Source organism: Pistacia vera, unplaced genomic scaffold (genome assembly GCF_008641045.1).
Source record: "Pistacia vera cultivar Batoury unplaced genomic scaffold, PisVer_v2 Contig718, whole genome shotgun sequence".
In the NCBI taxonomy this organism is placed as follows: domain Eukaryota; kingdom Viridiplantae; phylum Streptophyta; class Magnoliopsida; order Sapindales; family Anacardiaceae; genus Pistacia; species Pistacia vera.
The window spans coordinates 107837-122199 of record NW_022196577.1 but is presented as its reverse complement, the minus strand read 5'-3'; the positions used below and the strand labels follow the sequence as shown (position 1 = coordinate 122199).

General features: G+C 36.1%; 1 pseudogene; it reads right to left on the bottom strand.

The window, feature by feature from the left end:
- Positions 1-337: 337 nt before the first annotated feature.
- LOC116114659 lies at positions 338-13163 on the bottom strand (annotated as a pseudogene).
- Between the last annotated feature and the right edge of the window lie 1200 nt (positions 13164-14363).

Sequence of the window (14363 nt, the reverse complement as noted above, 5' to 3'; positions counted from 1 at the left end):
ATTGTATTTTTTTTTTTCTTATTAAGAAATAAGATTTTTCGTATTTTTGATATATTTATTGATCAAAGATATTAGTTCAGGATTGTTTTGCAGCAATTACTGTTCAAGAGTTTCCATAGAGATGGATTGATGTTGGTTTGAATTTTTTTTAACTGATAATTCATTAATAAGTAAACTATTCTCATTCACATTATTCTTTCAAAGCGATTTCTAGTTCTGAAGTGTAGGTATAAAAATAAAAAATTGGATTACTATTTCGTGCCTTCTTGTCAAGTTCATTCATTGACTTAAAGATATAAAAGAATTAGGAGATTAATCATAATATAGAAAGACTGTACTAACTTTCCAGTAACAAGACAAATGTACCATTATTTTTAGCCTTACAGTATTTGTTTTTGTTACAGAAAAAATAAAAAGTTATAACTGGGGTTTGATCATGGTGACTGACCTGTATTTGCATGACGTGTTGAATCAACCAGGTCGTATTCAGGTAAGAAGAACCACCTTGTTTGACAGCTTTCTTGGCCGATTCTCCAAGCTCTTTGGCTTTTCTTCTCCTCTCTTCTCCTTCATCTCCTTCCCATCACCATCTCTACCGCCTTCTTAATCTTCTTTTTCTCCACCCAAGCTTCAACTTTTTGTTTTTCGCCCAGTCACCGACTCTCAACCCCAACTCTCACACCAATCTTCAAAACCTCCACCAACAATTTCTCATTGTAAAATTGCTCCGCAAACATCGGCCAAGTTATCATTGGCTTCCCCGAACTCACCCTTCTAGTGTTGAGTTCCACCACAGCGTCAAGAACCCACCGGTCGCCGAATGTGACAGTATCGAAATCTGTGCGCCCAGCCTCTAATAATCGACCTCGCCCTTTAACCTTCTCTTCAAACACGTACTCTTCAAACCATTTCTCGAGTTCTGTTAATGATCTCCTTCTCGGATCACCCAGATGAAAGAATGATTCGAGGCTTCTAACCCCAATCCAATCTCCATCAGTTGTTGATTTTCAAGTGTGAAAGGCTACCAAAGCAAACGTAAACTACAGAGCTTGGTGGTTTGGTATCACCCCACTGCAGTGACTCGTGCATTGGAGGCCTTGTTGTTATAATCTCTTGCAAATGTGTTGCTAGTTAAAAAAGTGGGCCTTATGCACCAAATTTTCTTCACTTTTTTGTATTCTTCAACGTATCTCGGCTCCAGCTCTTCAAAAGTATTCACCAAAATCCCTTGTGCCGAATCCTCAGCTTCTTTGAACGTGCCAACCGGGATCGAAAACCATCTGAAAGGTTGATCTTGTCATAGGCAACTGGGTTCAGTAAACTCAATCCAATCAGGCATTTCAGAACCAAAAAGGCTCCGAAGAAGGGTGATACTCTCAACAACTTTGTGGCGTTCAATGTGTGAGAGCACAAGAACAAAACAAGAAACTGTGTGGAAGATAAGCCTCGGAATGTTAAACTTAAGCGAGCTATGTGAAGTCCAGGGAGACAAATGTCAGAAACGATACAGTCAGGCTTAATTTCTGACTCTCCAGCAATTTTTCTAGCGGTTCTTGTAACTATTACTTGCGTCAAAAAATTTTGGGCTTAAGCTTGGAGAAGGAGGGAATCCATGTTCTCACATCCCTCAGCAATCCGACTTCTGTACCCGGAAACTTGAGGGAGATGAATTGGATGTTGAGTTCAAGTGTTTGGCATAATCAGATATTGCATTGTGTCGGATTGCGTTGAGGTGATGATGATTGAGACGGCCATGCCGTGGTGAGCGAGGAGCTTGGCCATGTCTATGAGGGGATAAGATGACTTTGGGACATTAGAGGAACAAGAAGAGTAAGCTGGTGGTGAGTTTGGGTACCATTGAGGAGAGCTTTGAATGGTGGCAGCGGTTGAGCTACGATCCTAAGTGATGGGATTTTTGTTATATTATAAAGAACTAGAGAGATAATTGTGATGTCGTTAGCAAGCTTATCTTTAACTAATTTTTTTTTTTTTTGTTAATCACAGTTAGACATATTTATAGTTGGTACCTGAAATGAAATAATATAATTTATTCTCAATAATTTCTCCAGATAAGAAACAATTAGAGTTACAATCCCAGAAGATTTTCCAATCTTCATGAAATTTACCTATTCATGTTCATCAAGGATCGTTATGTTAAACAATCCCCACTGATTAAATAGAATAAAATTTGTGTCAAATTTTTACTTCAAGAATTTAAGTTAAAAATCTCATTTATTAATATCTTATTTTTTTCAAACATTAATTTTAAAGTAAAAATATATATTATAACATAGTACATTTTCCAAGAAGTTAATCTGCCATTCATACAGTCCAGTTTGATCATTAGAAATTGGTCCACTATTCCTAGACAATTGGCTAAAACTAAAAAGAAGTTAACATCATGCTGTCTCTTTCATGACTTACAGTTTTAAGGCTTGGATTCTAAAGTTTAAAATATTCTCTACAACTGAAATCTCGAAATTTCGAAGTTTCTTGTTTTTTTGTCCACTTTTCTCTTATTTATTTTATTTTTAAATACATACTATCGATAACTTGGTGTTTATTTAAAATCCCATATCATCAGAAAACTCTATTCCCTCACTTAAGAACTTTGTAAATAGTGGCTGATACATGGCGCGTGATCAGGTCAGTAGCTACTAATCATCTTCAAAACTGGTTGTGAGTTTGGTAGTTGTTTGCTGGTAAAGAGACCTGACCTGTTGGATCTTCACTTTAGAGATTATGCAAATTCAGGGAGGACTGAAGCTGTTGCAAGCTCTTTGGTCCTACATTTAGTTTGCTGTATTTGTGTTGGTGAATTGTCCTGCATTTTATGTTGTGCCTGGCAGAATCCGTTTGTTTGTGCAGTTGTTTGCTGCATTTTTGTAGCTTGTGCAGTGGTTCCTGCATTTTTGCAGCTTGTGCAGATTTGGTCAGTCACCGGAAGTTGGATTTTTGTACTGTTTCCGAGAGAGCTTTTGCTGGTTGGCAGGCCGGCTGTTTTTCTGGACCAGTTTCTTGCGGTCTAGTGTATAGCAGTTTTTTTGTTTTTTATTGTATAAAGATGGCGTATCCTTAGTTGCTCCTGATTCTTTTGTGCGCTTTGTCTCTTGGGCTTGTCCAAAGGCTCCTGCTGAAAGGAGAGTCTCATTTTAGGTGGAAATTCTTTTATTCTTTTTATAATTACCAGTTTATCGAAAAAAAAAAAAAAAATTGTAAATAGTGTATACATGTCAATAGTTTTTGTGACAAGAGAAGTGGCAAGGAAGTAGACTATGCTTATGAATGTAGTAATCAGAAATGCAATTTTGTTCCAAATCTCAACAATTAGAAAGTAAAAACATTTCTTTGTGCTCTATTTGAAATATGTTGAATAATTAAAAAAAAAAAAGAAAAATTTATTTTGAAATTTATTCTTTAAAGATGAATATAATGAAAAGCGTCATTGCTTCTAAATCCTTTTTTCCAGAAAAAGACAAACATTTGGGTCTGTTTCTCAAATTTTGGCAAGAACCATTCTCCAATTTTAGACAAGTCACATGACCTCATGACAGTATTTCACCTGAAATCAGTTCTGCAGTCAGTTTTGGCATAATTTATTTACATATTTAAGAGCATGAAGAATCTTCAGTTTCTTATTTTGATCTGCCTTTTCACAGGTGACTCATATCCAGTTATTTAATGCACTTCCTTACAAGCTCAAACTTTAGATTCATTAACAGATTTAACACACCACACAGAGCCTGAAAGCAAAAGTTAATTTAAAGACTTCATTGACATCATGCATTCCATCATGTTATACAGTTTCTGCATGTAATTACTAACAAGAACAGAGAGTGTGAGTTCAATTATTTTAAGACTTGACTGGCATCATATGGTATCCATATTTCAGAGTTTCTGTATGTAATTATCTGATTTGTCCTATTCATTGCCGATGAAGCAACAATTTGTTTTACAACCAGTCTAAAATCATTACAGGAGAAACGGAGAACAATTTATTTTCAGCTTGTTGCATAATATCTTGGATTACAATGTCAATTAGAGGAAGACCCCCCTTCTTCTAACGCAGCTTTTGCACTCTCCAACTTCTTTTTGCTCTTTTTCTTCTCTTCTTTGCTTCCTCTCCTCCTCCCATTAGTTTCTTCTATAGCTTTTTGAATTCTTTCCCGTTTTATCAATACTCCAAACTTGTCTTCTTCCCCCCATTCTCACCGAAAACTCAGACCCCAACCTCACACTAATTTCCACAACCTGCATAAACTTCTCATTATAGACTGCTCAGCAGACAGAGGCCATGTCGCCATGGCACACCTGCGCAATCCCTTCTAGAGTTGAGTTCCAACCACAATGCGTCAAGAATCCTCCAATGGCTGGTGAGATAAAATTAGAACCTGTGGAGCCACCACGAATTACAAGCCCTCTTCCTTTGATTCTGTCTTCAAAATTTTCCTCGATACCTTTCTCAACTCTTTATTCCCAGTTTTGATAACCCAATAAAAGGTCGCTGGATGCTTCTAGGCTAGGCCAAGATCTATCAGTTTTGGTGCTCCCAGGCGACTCAGGCTTCCTAGCAAACATAGACACAAGACCTAGGATCCTGTAAATCAAGCCATTTTAAACAGTGGTCCTCCATCTTGAGGCTTTGTCGCCTCTCTCAATTTATCCAAATTCTCCTTGTTGCATATGACACTGGTCCTATGCACCAAACTTATCTCCCCTAACCTTTCGAAATTCTTTAATATAAATGATTCCAGCTCCTCAAAAGTGTTTACTACCACTCCATAGGCTGCTAGCTCAGTGTTTCTAATCTCATAGCGGAGTTCCTAGCATCCGATGACGCCCTATTGACAGCATTAGGTAGCTGAGCTTTTGTTATTTGTATTCGGTCAGGCAAACCAGGATCACAATGGCTCAAACTCAGAAACATTTTCATGAATCTTAGTATCTAATATATTATGTGTACACAACAGAAAAAGCAACTTGTCCATCAAATACAAGCCTTGGAATCCGATACTTTTGAGCTATGGTGACTCCAACAAGATTTTTATCAGAAATTATACAACTGGGTTGAGGCTGTAACTCTCTCAAGGATTTTTTCAATTGGTTTTTGTAGCATACTAATGGCAACAAGGAGATTTTTGAACATATCTCGTGAGGGGAGTGCATCCATGCTCTCCATACCATTAGCCAAGCCAGCTTCTGATATGAAATGGAACTTGGAAAAGTTGGATATGGAGCCCAATTCAATGGCTCTATCAACAATTGTTTTGAATCGCGAAGCATTTAGAGGGGTTGTGATAATAGTAACATTTACACCCACGCTGTGCCACTAGTCTAGCCATGTCATCATGGGATTAAGTGGCCATGACCAGGTGTGGGGAAAAAACAATTGAATTAGTTGGTTTTGAGAGGCCATTATTATTGTTTATTGAAGGTGGATCAAAATAGGTTGAAAATTCAGAATTTTTTTTTTGTTAAAACAAACCTAACCTCGATCCTATAAGCTAGATTTGGCTTTCAACTACCTTTTTTCCTTGTATCTTCAACTAACATTCTTTTGTCCCTTCATTGAGGACAAGAAAACGCTTTGATTCCTCTACATCTTCAGTATAGCATGATTTAAGCGCCTACATAAGCAAGATAGAGATTCATTGCCCATCACAAACAACATGTGAACATCAGATCAAGCATATGATTAACTGACTTATTTTTAGCAGAATCTTAGTAACAGCAATGTACTTACACAAAAATGCCAACAAAACTCTTATAATCTCTTACTCACTGTCTCCATACTACTTAGCAGTGCACTTAATTTTGTTATTTGATTACAATAAGGTTGTGTGATAAGAGAATTGCATGAAATGATTAATCAAGTGAAAATAACAAGAGTTCCATGGACAACATCAAAATAAAAATAAAAGTATTTCTTAGCATTTTTGTATGCTTGCATAGAAAATGTCTAACCTCAAAGGAAAAATAATTATATGACCCATTGTAAGATGTCAATGACAAAATAACCCATTTTGTAATTGATTTGTAAGTAGGGCCGAATTATAAATAATCCACTCTCAATTGATTTGTAGACCTTTCCTAACTTTTTTGGAAAAAATTTCCCTTAAGCGAAAAAAAACCTCATCACTTCTCCTTCACCTTCTCAGTTTCCTCCAAAACCTACTCCCACTCTAATTCAGTCAACAGCACCTTAATAACAAACACATTGCTAAACTCTAATCTGGTCATAAAGAATAAATTTTCATCTAGTATAGAGGTAATTTTTAAAGGATTTTGTTCCCTTTAAATTGGTAGATCTATGCTTTTTCTTTTTCTGTGTAAATATAATTGCATATTATCTTTATGTGAGTTTAATGCAAGTAAAACGATCCATATTTCCCTAAAAATTGAATACTTATTTTTCCTAAATGGAGTTCCAAAGAATTTGAAGAAACTCAGCGCCTCCAGCAACTACAACCCGTCTAACTTGAGTGAGGTCACACAAGCTGATGAGTCTACCACTTGAGGTGCTCGACTCTATCATTTGCACCATTACAATCACAAATCCTATTATATAACTTTAAATCTAAATACCCTAAACCCTAAATTTAAGCTTTAAATGGTAAGGAACTTAGAACCCCTTACCTTTGACTCCATACTCATGGAACAAGACGAACCCGAACCTCCTCTTCACCCAAGAATCAATTCAAATTTCAAACTCACAACTCTTGGTGAGAAATGCCGAAGATAAGTAAAATGTTGGCTAAATTGTTGAACTAAAATGCTATTTCTTTATGTTTCTAACTTTGTTTCGTCTGGGTGCCCATTTGGTCAGAAAATTTCCCTATTCTGTCATTTTAGAAACCATTTTCCACACTATTTTTTTTGGCTGTTGTGATTTGTTTGGATGGTGGGGTAAAGATGTTCAAAGCCTTCACCTTCTAAAGGGGGTAATTCGATATCTTAAAATAGTCACATAGTAAATTTTCCTAACTCAAAAAAAAAAAGAATTGAGTATCAAGTCTAGCAGCAAGCAACACTAGCTAAGTGGAATTACGTTTTTCTTATTAAAAAAAAGCAAGCCTGTTTCTAAACCCTTGTAATGTTCAACAACCCATAACTAGACTTGTGAAGAGGGTGATATCACATTAAAATTAACCAATTAAACAACAATCAGAAACTAAAAAGCAATTTACCTGTTCCTTTCCATCTCTGAAGACAGAATTTTCTGGAAGACCCACCCTCCGAGTTTAACTCCTTCATCTTATCGTTCACCTGCATAGTTTAGATAATATCCCGCGTAGAAAAGATGTCTTTTCGAAGCCCAGAGTGTTAAAAAAAAAAAAAAAAAAAAAAAAAAATAATAATTTATCCAGTAAGAGAGAGAAAACTTCGAGCAGCCTCTCTATGGACAAACAATTGATAAAATTGAGCTAGTTGGCCCACTTGATAATGGATCCGTTTTGTATTTGTGAGGCCCAATTGCAGACTCAACAATCCTTTAAAAAGAATATTTAAGTATGGAATTTATGCACCACAAAAACTCTTTCTAAGCTTTTTATTTTTAGAAATTTAACTTTAAATATATTTTATTTTATTTCAAAGAGATTTTTTCTTTTTAATCTTCTTCATCTTTTATCTCCTTGACTTTTGTTTTTTTCACAATTCAGTTATTTTAAAATGGGATTTTATATCATCTTAATACCTTTTTTTTGTTTTGTTTTTTGGTATGGTATGGTCTTTCAACTCCTCAATCACTTTCACTCCATCAGGCCATCTTCTCATGTGAATCTTTCAGTGTGTTTCATGGTTATAGGGATATCTAAGCATTTCTTTAATAATTTTAAACTTCTAAAGTATTTGTAACTCTAAAAGATGACCTTATAATTAATTAAGTTTTTACGTTCCTATTCTGCTGTTCTTTCTTCTCTTTACGTTTACACTTTACATTACTGTAGTACTCTTTGTTCTTTTGTATGTTCCCGTAATTCTCCTATTATTTGTTCCCTTTACATAGGGGTAAATCTTTTTTTTTTTTTTTTTTTTTAAGCTTCGTTTTATTAACTCAGTAATCTGCTTGTTTTTGGGCATTGCCTTCACCCAATTTCAAAATTCTGAGAAAGAAAAGTGAACGGTCTAACACCATAGTCAAGTGTCAACCTCAAATTGAAGCTACAGAACACTACACTCAGCCGCCTACACTCATTTATAATTTCGTTTTTTACTCCAAGCATTCATGTCTCTATCTCTTTATATATGCTCTTACGTCAAAAGTCGCAACCACCACAACTTGTTAACAAACTTTACAGTCACCTGAATTGACAGAGCAATAAAACCAAGAATATTCAGCAAAGCAATTTCTATATATCTCACAATTTTAACTTCTCCTTCAATTATCAATCACCCTTATTGCAATGGATTCTAAAACTTACTAATCTTACTTCGTCTTGATATCATATGTTATGCCTCAAAAAGTAGGGTTGACGCAAAGCCCTGTCAGTGTAAGCGATTAGAGCTTAGGTAAGTTCTGCAGCCATTCAGACGCAGTCACGTTGCACACTGATGCAAGCGGCATACTCCTGCCAAGTGGGTGTGGGTGTGCACCAGGCTGGTGAAAGGCTGGAGGCGATCCACGTGTCAAATCCCTGCAAACGTCGAGTAAATCACTCGAGCAGGTGAATAACGAGACGCAAGGAAGGATTTGCAAGGCAATCTGACCCACTTCTTGATTTAGTAATCATTACCTCAATTCATCCCACTATAAATAGAGGGATCCTCTCCCGTTTGTGGGATTAGCTAATTTCTCTCTGGAATAGCATATATATTCTCTCTCTCTCTCTTGTAATCTCTTGTAAGTCAGCTGGCTGAACGCGACCTGATCTCAAATATATTAATACGATACCAGCGGACGCAGGATTCGCTTACTTAAGCATCTGAACCACTTTAAACATCGTTCTTCATCTTTTATTCAGTTCAATACCCCCGTACACGTGTGTCTTCTGAGTCAGCTCCTCTTTGATGAATGGTTATACACGTTATGGAAATTAAATATTTTTTTTTAAGTAGTGGGTTAATGGATATGCACTTGTATTATAATATATATATATATATATACACACTTGTTGGCTGCTGATGGTGACCCATCATTATGGGCACTTGGAATGAATGATTCTTTTGGGCTTCAATCTCCACTTTGATATTCAATAATCTTGGCCCAAATAAAGCTTAAACCCTCTCTTCACTTGGATTGACTTTATTCCTCGACTTGAATTAAAGACTTTTTCACATGCTTCCAAATTTATTCACCAAAACAAAATAATATTAATTAAATAAAGTAACTGACAAAATATATTCATGAGTAATAAATAATAGACCCAGCAAAAACAAAGAGAAAAATTAATTATAGTGATTCTTAGAACAAAGTCTTACGCTTAACCGACCGGGAATTTATATAGTCTCGTCCTCTTGAGTGTGAAGTGTTTTTAGTGCTGTTTGGCCATGATTCTTCTGGTGCCAACAATGGCAATGCAGAAGATAAGTTTAGTTAGTGACAACATCCCCCTTTACGCCACAAGTCTCCACAAATTGATGGGTTAGGCCTTTTCGCCTTTGGGTACTTCTCATTTGGGCCTTAGGCAGCCCTACTTTTTTTGTCATGTCATCAATCTTGAACCATAGTTAGGTTTTTCTAGACCCATTTATCATGGGGTTTGTTGTTGGGCTTCTTTGGTTTAGGTTAGGCTCGTTTTATTCCCTCCGAATTTAGAATTTACAATGTTTTCATCCTGGAAACCTATAACAAAATCATTTCCCACTAAAATTCTTAAAACCCCAAACTAAAACATTAGCCCAAACTAAGGGTGGAGAATAGTTCGGAAACCGAATGTGAACCAAAACATATCAAAAATCCTTTTTTGTAAACCGATTCGGTTGTTGAAAATTGAAACAAAAAACCTGTTCGGTTTTGGTTTTCAGGGTTTCAAAACCGGTTTTTAACCCAGCCCTAACCCTAGGTATATAAGAAAATCAAAATGTGTTTTATTGTTTTGGCTTTTGCAAAATCTCTGCCTCCAGACTCATCGCCATGTTCCCCCCACCAAACTCCATTACTCCAACCATCCATCTGTCTCATCACTCATCAGCATTTGTCATCACCATCAACCATTATCATAGCAAGCGACAACCTCCAGTGACCACCGACAACCACCCACCGACGACACACTCCAGTTCCTTAAACCACGAAAACGCCGACCACGGCTCCAGTTCCAGTTCCACTTCCATGAACAACGAATGGCGACGCACGACTTCAGTTCCACTTCCACGAGACGACAACCACCAGCCCATGACCATATCACCACGCCGATTCACATTCAATCCTCAGTTGCTCCACACCAGTAGTCCACCACTTACTGTCGATTCGCAAGGTAATGCTCTCTAATTCTTTGAATGTTGATTTGTCTGTATGTGAGATATTGAGATGAATACTAATTGATTTTCGATCTCACCATTACTAGTATTCTTAATCGAGAGACTATTTGTTGTTCATTTGGGTAATGTAAAAGTATAAATATACTTGCATCCACCATTTTTTTATGTCAATGAAATTTAGATTATGGTGTCTTTTTTTTTTTTTCAAGCATTCGTTAATTCAATTATTTTGTTACTAATTTTGAAGGTTTTGTATGCTCCCTTAGTCCCTTGTGTAAAATCTATGTTGGTTTGTATTATGCGCTCCAGGATCGTGTTCATATCATTCTGGATATGAAGCTTTGATAAATGATAAGTATAAACTTCGTTCTAGGCTATTTATATTATTTTGAGAAGACCCTTTGGAATTGAGTAGTGGGTGGTGAAACTTCATTAATACTTGCTATAGAATAACTCAATTAATACTTCTCTTTATTGTAATTGAAGTTTTTGTAGAATAAAATAATTGTGGCATTGTATGACATGGGAACAACCTCTCAAGAAACTAAAGAAAATAACTGCACATGCACTTTTTGAATTGTCAAGACCATTGTCGTTTGGGAAGAATTGTTACATTTGTTATGTTGTGGAAATAAAGTTTTTGATGCAGATTATTGGAAGAATTGTTACATTTTGTTGTGTTGTGGAAATGTGTTACATTATTTGGATGAGAAGGATAAGAGTTTGTTATTTTTTGGTGATAGACGGGTTTGAACTTTTCTCATGGATTATTTTTATTACTTTGTTTTTCCCTTTACATTATTGCGATTGTTACTTTACCATGAGGCCTGAATTGAAGAAGTCTGGACTTTGGAGATTTGAATTTTGAAGTCAGACCTAAATTAAGTGGTTGAAGTCTTGAAGAAGACTTTTTTATTTGAAAACTTTCACTTTTTAGGCCAATGTTTTCATTAACAACTAATGTATAATGGATTCTTTATGTTTTCTAGATTCAGTATTTGAAAATACCACCGTTTAATGTGTTTTTTCAAGGAATATACAACAACATACCCAAAAAATAAATAAAAATGTAATAAATTTTACATTTGGTGACTAAAATGTAAAAAATGTAGATTTTAGGGTTTTATTGAAATTCGTTTTGAAAACTGTTAACGATAACCGAACCGAATATTCGTTTGGTTTTAATTTGGTTTATTTCGTAAGATTGGTTTTGGTTTAGCCTTTAACCAAAACCAATAACCGGTTTGGTTTTTGGTTTTTGCAATCTGGTTCGGTTAATTGGATTATCTTACCTAGCCCAAGGACAGATCCCAAGCCATGATAAAGGCAAAAGCCGTCGTGAATCTTCAAAAGTCCAGCACCTATATAAATTTTCAACATTAACACGTAGAGAATGCTTTTAAAATCTTCCTCCATTGCTCTTCGTATAGGTTTAACTCATCGTCATCTTCCTCACTTTGTTGCATATCAAAGAACTCATTACACCACTTTTGTAAAATTAATAAAATTGCAACATACAGTTTTTATAGTTTCTGTTAATAAATTACTTGTACGGTTGTTAATTGATGGAATCTATGTCTATTTTGAAAAACCTATTTTATATTTGGAGTTTCTGATTTTTTAAAAAAAAAAAAATCTCTCAAGTAATTCAATTAGTTGTTCTGAAAAACTTTAGCAAGCAAACATAGAGTTATTAATGTTCTTAGGCCTAGAAACCCTTTTAATCTTATGGTTTGTTGGGCCAAAATATATTTTGCAAGTGAGAATATTTCATTTCTTCCTGGATTTTAATTCTACTCTCTCAAGATGAAATTTTGTTTTAACTTATAAAATATAAGTACGTTCCTCCTAACCTATGATTCAAAAGATTTGCGACTATGGAAGAATTAATTTTACAATCAACATTTTCCATTTCATATTTTTCATCTCAAACGGTCTCCTTTTTTATAAAGATGAGATCAAATGCATCTTATTAATTTTTATTCTATTCCTTATAAAGATGATTCAATTGCATTGTATTTTTTTTTTTTTTTTTGTATTTTCGATATATTTATTGATCAAAGATATTAAGTTCAGATTGTTTTGCAGCAATTACTGTTCAAGAGTTTCCTAGAGATGGATTGATGTTGGTTTGATTTTTTTTAACTGATAATTCATATAATAAGTAAACTATTCTCATTCAACCATTATTCTTTCAAAGCGATTTCTAGTTCTAAGTTGTAGGTATAAAAAAAAATTGGATTACTATTTCGTCCTTCTGTCAAGTTCATTCATTGACTTAAAGAATATAAAAGAATTAGGAGATTAATCATAATATAAAGACTGCTAACTTTCCAGTAACAAGAACAAATGTACCATTAATTTTAGCCTTACAGTATTTGTTTTTTGTTACAGAAAAAATAAAAGTTATAACTGGGGTTTGATCATGGATGACTGACCTGTATGTGCATGACGTGTTGAATCAACCAGGTCGTATTCAGGTAAGAAGAACCACCTTGTTTGACAGCTTTCTTGGCCGATTCTCCAAGCTCTTTGGCTTTTCTTCTCCTCTCTTCTCCTTCATCTCCTTCATCCATCACCATCTCTACCGCCTTCTTAATCTTCTTTTTCTCCACCCAAGCTTCAACTTTTTGTTTTTCCGCCCAAGTCACCGATCTCTCAACCCCAACTCTCACACCAATCTTCAAAACCTCCACCAACAATTTCTCATTGTAAATTGCTCCGCAACATCGGCCAGTTATCATTGGCTTCCCCGAACTCACTCCTTCTAGTGTTGATTCCACCCACAATGCGTCAGAACCCCCCGTCGCCGAATGTGACAGTATCGAAATCTGTGGCGCCCAGCCTCAATTCAGACCTCGCCCTTTAACCTTCTCTTCAACACAGTATCTCTTCAAACCATTTCTCGAGTTCTGTTAAATGATCTCCTTCTCGGATCACCCAGATGAAGAATAGATTCGAGGCTTCTAACCCCAACCCAATCTCCATCATTTGTTGAGTTTTCAAGTGTGAAAGGCTACCAAAGCAACGTAAACTACAGAGCTTGGTGGTGGAATCAAGCCTTGCGTGACTCGTGATCATTGGAGGCCTTGTTTTTATAATCTCTTGCAAATGTGTTGCTAGTTAAAAAAGTGGGCCTATGCACCAATTTTTCTTCACTTTTTTGTATTCTTCAACGTATCTCGGCTCCAGCTCTTCAAAAGTATTCACCAAAATCCCTTGTGCCGAATCCTCAGCTTCTTTGAACGTGGCCAACCGGATCGAAAACCATCTGAAAGGTTTGATCTTGTCATAGGCAACTGGGGTTCAGTAAACTCAATCCATCAGCATCAGGAACCAAAAATGGCTCCGAAGAGAGTGATACTCTCACAACTTTGTGGCGTTCAATGTGTGAGAGCACAAGAGACAAAACAAGAAACTGGTGGAAGATAAGCCTCGGAATGTTAAACTTAAGCGAGCTATTTGAAGTCCAGGGGAGACAATTGTCAGAAACTACACAGCTTAATTTCTGACTCTCCAAGCAATTTTCTAGCGGTTCTTGTAACATATTACTTGCGTCAAAAATTTTGGGCTTAAGCTTGAGAAGGGAGGGAATCCATTTTCTCACATCCCTCAGGCAATCCGATTCTGTACCGGAAACTTGAGGGAGATGAATTGGATGTTGAGGTTCAAGTGTTTGGCATATGAATCTAATTGCATTGTGTCGGATTGCGTTGAGGTGGATGATGATTGAGACGGCCTGCCGTGGTGAGCGAGAGCTTGGCCTGTCTATGAAGGGATAAGATGACTTTGGGACATTAGAGGAACAGGAGGAAGTGAGCTGGTGGTGAGTTTGGGTAGCCATTGGAGGGCTTTGAATGGTGGCAGCGGTTGAGCTAGATCCAAGTATGGGATTTTTTGTTATATTATATAGAGACTAAGAGATAATTGTGATGTCGTTACAA